We start from the raw sequence: 8,492 nt of genomic DNA on the forward strand, positions 1-8,492 counted from the left end.
CCAGCAATTTTTTTTTTTTTTTTTTTTTTTTTTTTTGAGATGGAGTCTTGCTCTTGTCACCCAGGCTAGAGTGCAGTGGCGCAATCTTGGCTCACTGCAACCTCTGCCTCCCAGGTTCAAGCAAGTCTCTGCCTCAGCCTCCCGAGTAGCTGGGATTACAGGCTCCTGCCACCACTCCCGGCTAATTTTTATATTTTTAGTAGTTTCACCATCTTGGCCAGGCTGGTCTTGAACTCCTGACCTCGTGATCCACTTGCCTCGGCCTCCCAAAGTGCTGGGATTACAGGTGTGAACTACCGCGCCTGGCCCAGCAATTTTTAAAAAAATTTTTGTAAAGATGGGGTCTCAGAATGTTGCCCAGTCTGGTCTCAAACTCCTAAGCTCAAGTGATCCTCCTGCCTTGGCCTCCAAAAGTGCTGGGACTACAGACATGAGCCAGTACATCTGGCCCAGATCTGAATTCTAATTCCACCTACATCACCTACCGACTTGGGCAAATAAAACTTCCCTGTGTCTCAGTTTCCCCATCTGTGAAATGGACATCATAATAAGCCCAGCCTCACAGGGCTGTGAAGATTCAGTAAATGACTCTAAGTAACCATGCATAGCAGACATTTCACACACATTAACTCCCTTTCCTTTTGTTGGTTCCTTTGGCTCACCCACAAGGGATATGCGTATCTCCACCATTCAATCCACTTGGGGGGGTAGGGTGAGGTGCCACACCCAATTTGATTAAAAAGCTTTTGCCCCCAAGGATTTGGTGACAGTGGGAGGTGTCACTGCCAGGACACAAAACTCCTGCAGGGCAGAGTTCCTTAGCTCCTCATCCTCAGAGCACCTGGCACTGTGCCTTGCATGCTGAGGTGCTCAGGGCAGACTTTACTCTCCAGTTAATCCTGAAGACACACTCAGCTTCTAAGCACAGGGACACTTGTGAGAATCAGTCCTCCCGGTGGCATATGGAGTACTTTCACACTCAGGATCTCAGCTAATCCTTACCACCCAGTCAGGTGGGGCAAGTATTGCTGTCCCCATTTCACAGATGAAGAAACCAATGCTCAGAGCAGCTCAGGGCCTTACCCAACATTGCACAACCAGTACGTGACAGAGCTGGGATTGGAACCCCAGCCTCCTGACTCTGGGATTCTCTGGGTTTTTCCAGAGCAGTCCAACTCTCTCTGAATGGGTGGGTGAAGGAGGAGAGGGGACAGAAACTGGACGTTGCATGGACCTGAGGGGATCTCTGTGCTATGTGCGGGGCTGGGGCTGGCCGTGGTCAGAGCGAAGCCCCAATCTCTGCAGCAGGGTAGTACAATGACAAGAGTCAAGACTGAAAGAGGCAATTGACCCTATGGAAAGCCAGCAGTGGGGATGTGAGACTTGTCTGCAAAAGTGTGAAGGGCTTCAGACTAATTCTGTGTCATGTTTGAGGCCAAATGGAAGCTGCTGCAATATTGATTTATGCTCAATATAAGGAAGACATTTTTAATAACTAGAGTTTTCAAAAGTAGCACATTCTCCACTTCCATCTTAGGTACCAATTCCTTCTACCTTAAACGGAGTGGTGATTTCACATCTTGTTTCCTCTGTTGGAATAAGACATTCTGGGGGCAAGTTCGTCTCCCATTGAGCTTTGCTTCCTCCAATATGTGTGTGTATATCATCTGTCCTCAGTAAGTGTTTGCGAGCCCCTGTCACTGAAGGTGTTCAAGCAGAGGCTTGCTGTGGAATCTCAGGGAACGCTGTGAGATGGGGGCTGAGAGCCTGGACCCAGTAGGTTTCAATCTAGTTCTGTTGCTTACGGGCTGGGGGGCCTGGCATAGGTGGCTCACAACTTCTGAGTCTCATTTTTCTTATCTGTAATGTGGAGTTAATACCACTCACTCCATAAAATTGCTGTGAGGACCATGAGGCACTCTCTGTGACTAGCAGGGTGCCCAGCACAAGGACAGCCAAGAAAGCAGCTTTTAGGATGATACACGCAGCTGAGGGGCTGTGTCATAGACTAAAGAAATGGGCTAGGGGACCAGACGCGGTGGCTCATGCCTGTAATCCCAGAACTTTGAGAGGCTGTGGTGGGCAGATCACCTGAGGTCGGGAGTTCGAGACCAGTCTGACCAACATGGAGAAACTCCATCTCTACTAAAAATACAAAATTAGCCGGGCATGGTGGTGCACGCCTGTAATCCCAGCTACTCGAGAGGCTGAGGCAGGAGAATCGCTTCACCTGGGAGGCGGAGGTTGTGGTGATCTGAGATTGCGCCATNCTCCGTTTAAAAAAAAAAAAAAAAAAAAAAAATGGCCTAGGGACCCACTAATGACCCTCCAGTTCTGACATATGAGCCTATTCCATAAGTACCAGGAAAGAAGCTAAACAGAAACCAGGAAGCCGATTGACTCAACATAGGAAACTGAGTGAAAAATAAACAGCCGTCGTTCAAGTCCCTCAGTACTTGAGACTCTCCCATGGACTTCTCCTATTTTTGACCCTACCCCCACTTACATAAGCCCTCCAGGCCTGGGCTTGGGATCAGGGACTCTCCTGGTTCCTGGGCATCATTAGCCCTGGAAAAGGTACCAGGAGTCCCAAGTACCCCGCCCTGCCCTGGAAGCCTAGCCTCAACCAAGAACAGGACTCAAAAGTTCAGATTTGGCCATCACCTGCTCTAACCACAAGCCCTTAACTAGCCCAAGCCTCTAAACCAGAAAGATGACGTGGCACCTCCTGGAGGGTGGCAGTGGCTCCTGAGTGCCAAGTGCCCGGGGCTGGGAGGGGCCTCCAGCAGGGCTGCTCCTCAAAGTTTCATGGCCCTTCTTAGAGATGGAAAGCACCTCAGAGGCCCAGAGCCAGTGGGTGTCAAATTCTAGAATCAAGAAGGTCTGGGTAGGCCGGGTGTGGTAGCTTATGCTTGTAATCCCAGCACTTTGGGAGACTGAGACAGGAGGATCGCTTGAAGCCAGGAGTTCCAGACCAGAGTGGGCAACACAGTGACACCTCATCTCTACCAAAAAAATTAAAATTATTTTACAAATATATAAAATATTTATTAAATTTATTTTTAAAATAAAGAAGCTCAGCAGAGAGCAGTGGCTCACACCTGCAATACCAGCACTTTGCGAGGCTGAGGCAGGCGGATCACGAGGTCAGGAGTTCGAGACCAGTCTACATGGTGAAACCCTGTCTCTACTAAAAATACAAAAATTAGCTTGGCGTGGTGGCGCATGTCTGTAGTCCCAGCTACTTAGGAGGCTGAGGAAGGAGAATTGCTTGAACCCAGGAGGTGGAGGTTGCAGTGAGCCAAGATCGTGCCATTGCACTCCAGCCTGGGTAACAGAGTGAGGCTCGGTCTCAAAAAAACAAAAAGAAAGAAAGAAGCTCTGGGTGGGCCTGGAGACCTGCATAATAATGAGCACTAATGGTGAGAAGCTGATTTGGCCCAGCACCCCTAGTGTTAACACATGAAGAAGAGGGGTAAGACTGGCCCATAAGGACACGCTGGAACAGGACGAAAGCCCCGCACTCCGGACCCTAGCACAGAGTGTTTTCAACCCAGCGGCCTCTTAAGACTCATCCACCAGAGAAGAAGAGGCCAAGTTCACCGGGATGTTTTCCTGAGTCTATGCCCCATGCCCCCATTAGAGGTTGTATCGATCACATAAGAACAATTCGGCCTCCTGGAACTGGCCTCTGAACAAAATGAGATTGGAGTACTGGTCCTGTGGGGGACCACCGAAGGCTGGGGTGTGAAAACAAGTAGGCATTTGGGGCTAGATCTGTGGAGGGTCACCCAGGCATGTGTTTGGAAATAGCCATTACACTGGTGGAAAATTTTTGGTCTGATTTAGAATAATCTCTTATTCACTAGCACTTAGCACAGTACCTGGCACACAGAGCCAGACGGTGCACTGAGTACATGGACGATGCAAAATGGGGGTTAGACTCAGCCATCTCCAAGGCAAAGGGTGCGGGATCTCAGCAGAGCCTGGAGAACACCAAATAGTGGATGCCTAGAATGCAGGATGGCCAGGGAGGTGCAGCCAAGAGGAGAGAGGGAGTTGGGCAGGGAGCTGGGAATCATATTATACCCCTGTCCCCACCCCAGGGTCAATTGCCATTGAGTCTCAGCCCCAGAGGTTCCATGAACAGAAGGGGTTTGGGTGATTGAGTAATCGTGTGGATGTTGTGTTTGTGACCATGACCATGTGACACGTGTGTAACTGTGTATGTGATGGGTTGTAACTGAGACTGCATGTGTGTGACTCTGTGGCTTGGGTGTGGCCCTGTGCATTGTATGGGAGCTATGTGCTTGTGGCTGCATGTGACTGTGTGGTTGTGTGTGTGACTATGTGCATAGAAATGGGCGTTGCCTCTGCAATGCGTGCGACTCTCAAAAACTGGTTCTGAGAGTGGCTGGGAGTTGGGAGTGTGGATGCGGCAGTCTGTGTAGCTGTGTGTTGCTCTGCATGATGTGGGTGCAGCTCTGCGTGGAGACAGCGGTCACGGATGGATGTGACTGTATGAGACTCTGATACTGTCTCCAGGTGGGCCTGGGAGAATCTGGCTGGGCTCTCTTCTGTGTGACTGTATCTACGCAACCGCCTTGTGGGTTACTGGCTTTGCATGTTGTGTACGTAGCTGGGTGTCGCACCCTCCTGTGTGTGTCACTGTATGCTCCTCCGAGGGACTCGGTTGTGTCACTGTGTGTGACTGTGACTGCGTGTGTGACCCAGCATCCCTCTCAAACCACCTTCCTTGGGTGACTTTGATGTGGTTGAGTTTCTAGGGGCCATAAGGACGCCTGCCTCACTCTGGAGGACTTCAAAAGATGGCAACTCTTTTCCCCCAGCAGGGGAAAAAACCCATGTTCCCCTCCCTCTTCCCACTCCCCCTGCCTGGAGGAGAAGCCTGTTTGTTTTCCTATTTTTACTGCCGAGGATGAGTTCATGGCCGCAGCTGACTCACCAGTCTTTCCGAAAGACTTGGGGAAGGAAATAGGGGTTGCTTGGTTGGGACCTCTGCCCAGGAGCCCAGAACGTTCAGAACAGAGGCGAGGAAGATATGTGGGTCCACTGTGGGTTGTGCGAGCACCTCAAGCCGCTCATGCACCCTGAGCTTGGAAGGTCAAGGAGACTTCTTTAGAGGTCACTGTGTAGCCTCCAGCCTCCTACGCCAAAAGACAGGCCTCTGTCCTTATCTAAAAGCTCTCCCCTCCCATCAGTCCAGTTGAAAAGTAAGGCTGAGCCAAGGCCAATTGAAATGTAGGCTGGGGCTCTGGAGGTACATTTGACAGGTCCCAGATCCATATCCCTGCAGGTGGTTCAGTAAGTAGCAAGGATGCCTGGGCTTAACAACACTGTTTGCGCGCCCCCTATGGGCAGAGCCTGCGCCGGCAGAAGGAGGTACAGCTAGAGGAAGGAGGCTTGCACAGTTTGACGCAGGGGAGATGTAGTCCTCGTCCCCAGGGACTCTTAGCTTCGTGAGAGACTCTTAGCCTTAACCCCCCCTACCCCATACACAGACTGACACAAAGAATCCAGAGGATTCAAACTATATTTTCCTAGGCTTGGAAAAGAGTCATGTCCGAACCTGAGGAAGAATTAAAGAGCGCTTCTGGCAGGGCTTCGGGGACTTTGGTGCAGGCTAGGAGGGAGAGTACATCCTGGAGGGTGGGTGACTGGGAGGACCCAGGATGGAACAATTTCTTGGGAGATATATAGGAGGTGAGGAGAGATGGGAAGGCCACAGTGGCATAATCCTTGTGTGAGATGGCAAGGGAGGGCTTGGGCTGGACCTGGTTCACAGTGAGCAGGAACTCTGCCTAAGCAGAGTCTGTGGATGGAAGTCCCCTTTGGTATCTACCTAGTGTCCCTCCAGCTGCAGCCGGCCTATAGTTTCCCATGTCTGGTTGCCCAGGAGGGAGCTGTGAGGCTGGGGCTTCGCCCCCTTTCCCCTACTGTACCCTGGGGAGCAAGACACCCCAACTGTGCTCCCAACCAGCTTGCCTGGCCTGCCAGCCCTCCTGCCCCCCACCCCATGTCCACCCTGAAGAAGCCCCTGCCAGGCTCTCACCCAGCCAGTGGCTGGAGCCATAAAAACTTCCCTCCACCCCCGCTGTCCTGGCTCACTGCCTGGGAGGCTCCTTCCAGCTCCTGTGACAGATCCTACTCATCAGATCCTACCCTTTCGTCTGCCTGAAACTCCCTGACTTTGAATTTGGGGTGTTTGGGCCACCTTCCTGGAGGAATTGAGAAGAGCTTCAAACTAAGAAGTTAGGAGGCTGGGCCTTGGGGAACTCACTGGGCAGGGCACCTAGCCTCAGTTTCCCCATCTGCAAAATGGAGCTAATGGTGTTTGCCCTGCTGGGTTTCTAGGGTGGGTGGGGAAGGCTCCAGTGAGCTCATGGGCGTGAAGGCCCTGGTGAGTTGTAAATAGTCCAGTACTCGTGGGAGGGAGGAGGGAGGGGAGCCGTGTTATTCCAGCTGGGCCTGGCTGTCTGCGTGGAGGGCTTGGTCAGCAGGGGTCTAGGGGAACTGTGAGGATCTCTGTGCCAAGTGCGGGAAACAGAAGAATTTGAGGCTGGCACCCCACTGAGAGCTGGGTGTAGATAAGGCCCTGCAGGGGTTGCATCTGGAGGCGACAGCAGCAGGGTCTATGACGTGAAGGCTTGGGGCAAGTCACTTGGACAAGTGGTTCCGAAAAAGCTGCTTTTTGGAAGAAGGGTGGTGAGAAACCTGAGGCCACCAGGTGACATCACTCTCAGCCTCTCTGACATCCTTGCCTCTGCAGGGAGGGGATGCAGAGGCCATCTTTTCTTTTCTAGGGACAGAGGGCTGTCCCTAGGCCCTGGGGAGAAGAGGTTGAGCTCCTGGTATGGACTCAGGAAATTAGCTGCAGCTTTTTCTGATAGGCAAATTCGGAAGTCCTAGTCAGCTCACCAGGAGGGGCATCTGGCTGCATTTTCCTTCAGCCTGTCAGAGAGGCAGTTCCAGAGCCCTCTGCCTTCTTCTTCAAGTGGGCAAACCAGTGCCTTCCCGCACATACCCCTCACCCCTTCCAGTGCATCTGCCCACTCTCTCCCTCCACATACTCACCCTGGTTTTCCCCTTGGAGCCTTTGAACAGGTTGCTCCCCCTCTGAAATGCCCTTCCCCAGACCACACCCCGCCCCCAGCCTCAGATCAAATCCTGCCCCTGCCAATTTCTAGCCACGTGACCCTGGGCAAGTCACCGCATCTCTTTGAACCTCAGTCTTCCCATCTGTAAAATGGAGCTAATACTACCTCCTACACTATAAGAATGAGGAGATGACACATGAAGTGCTGAGTCCAGTTCCTGTCACAGGGAGAGGCTCAACACCTCTTCACCCCTTCTAGAATCCCTTCCAACACCTGCTTGCCACTTACTGATTTGCCTTATTTATTGCTTCATAATAAACCAAAAGACAGGTATTCATTGAGTACTCACTATGTATTTAACACTGTGGCAAGTTCTAGGGAGATCCAAGGTGGGGTTCTTTGCCCACCTGGAAACAGCTACCAGCCTAGATGGGCAGACAACATCTGTAACGATGGAATATCCAACCGCTTGGACAGCACGGCTGTCACACTGGGCTGAGTGAGTAGCAGGCTCCCAGAGGAGCCAGAGAATGGGCAAGGGAGGTGTGGCTTGGGGAGGGCTTCCTCGAGAAGGGGGCCTTGGTTTGCAAGTAGGATAGGCAGACGCGACAAGAAGGGCAGTGTGGACAGAAGGCATGGCAGAGGCATGACCATGGTCATGGGGACACAGGAGTAAAGAGAGAGTGTGGGAAGTTTTCGGGGTGATGACTGGATGGAAAAGGCCAGGCCACACACTGGAGATCCTTGAGAGCCAGGCAGAGGAATTTAGATCAGACATGGTACAAAACACGGAGCCACAGCAGGTTCTTGGGCAGGGGAGGAGTACAGGTTGAAAGGGAAGGGATGAGCTTCTCATTTATTAATATCAGTTGTATTTCAGAATTTTTCTAGGTGCTTATTACATGTTTTCCCATATAATCTCCAAGCAACCTGGTAAAATATATCTGTTTATCTCCGTTTTAGAGATAGAGAACAAACAGAGAAGTTAAGTAACTTCCCCAAGGTCACAGAGTAAGTAGAAAGTGAGATAACTGAAGCCTGTCTAACTCCAGAGTCCACTTCCAACACAACCCAGATTCCCTTACAGAGGATGTGGGTCAGAATTTGGCAGGACCCTTCTTTCCCGCTCCGCCGCCACTGACCCCTTGGTAGAATTTGTTTCAGAGACTGGAGGAGTCTTGGACTGATGGAGGTAAAACTGCCTCAGACCTGGCAGGTGACCTTTGCCCTTTCCAGCTGCTTTATACGAAGGAGAGGCCCAGGATGACCGGGAAGCCTGTTCCCCGGTCACTGCACAGGGAAGGGTCTGTGCGGCAGTGTGTAAGCGAGGGGGTTAGGCAGAGGTGACTCTGGGCTTTGGGGCCTGCCTGCCTG

Source organism: Theropithecus gelada, chromosome 16 (genome assembly GCF_003255815.1).
Source record: "Theropithecus gelada isolate Dixy chromosome 16, Tgel_1.0, whole genome shotgun sequence".
Taxonomy (NCBI): domain Eukaryota; kingdom Metazoa; phylum Chordata; class Mammalia; order Primates; family Cercopithecidae; genus Theropithecus; species Theropithecus gelada.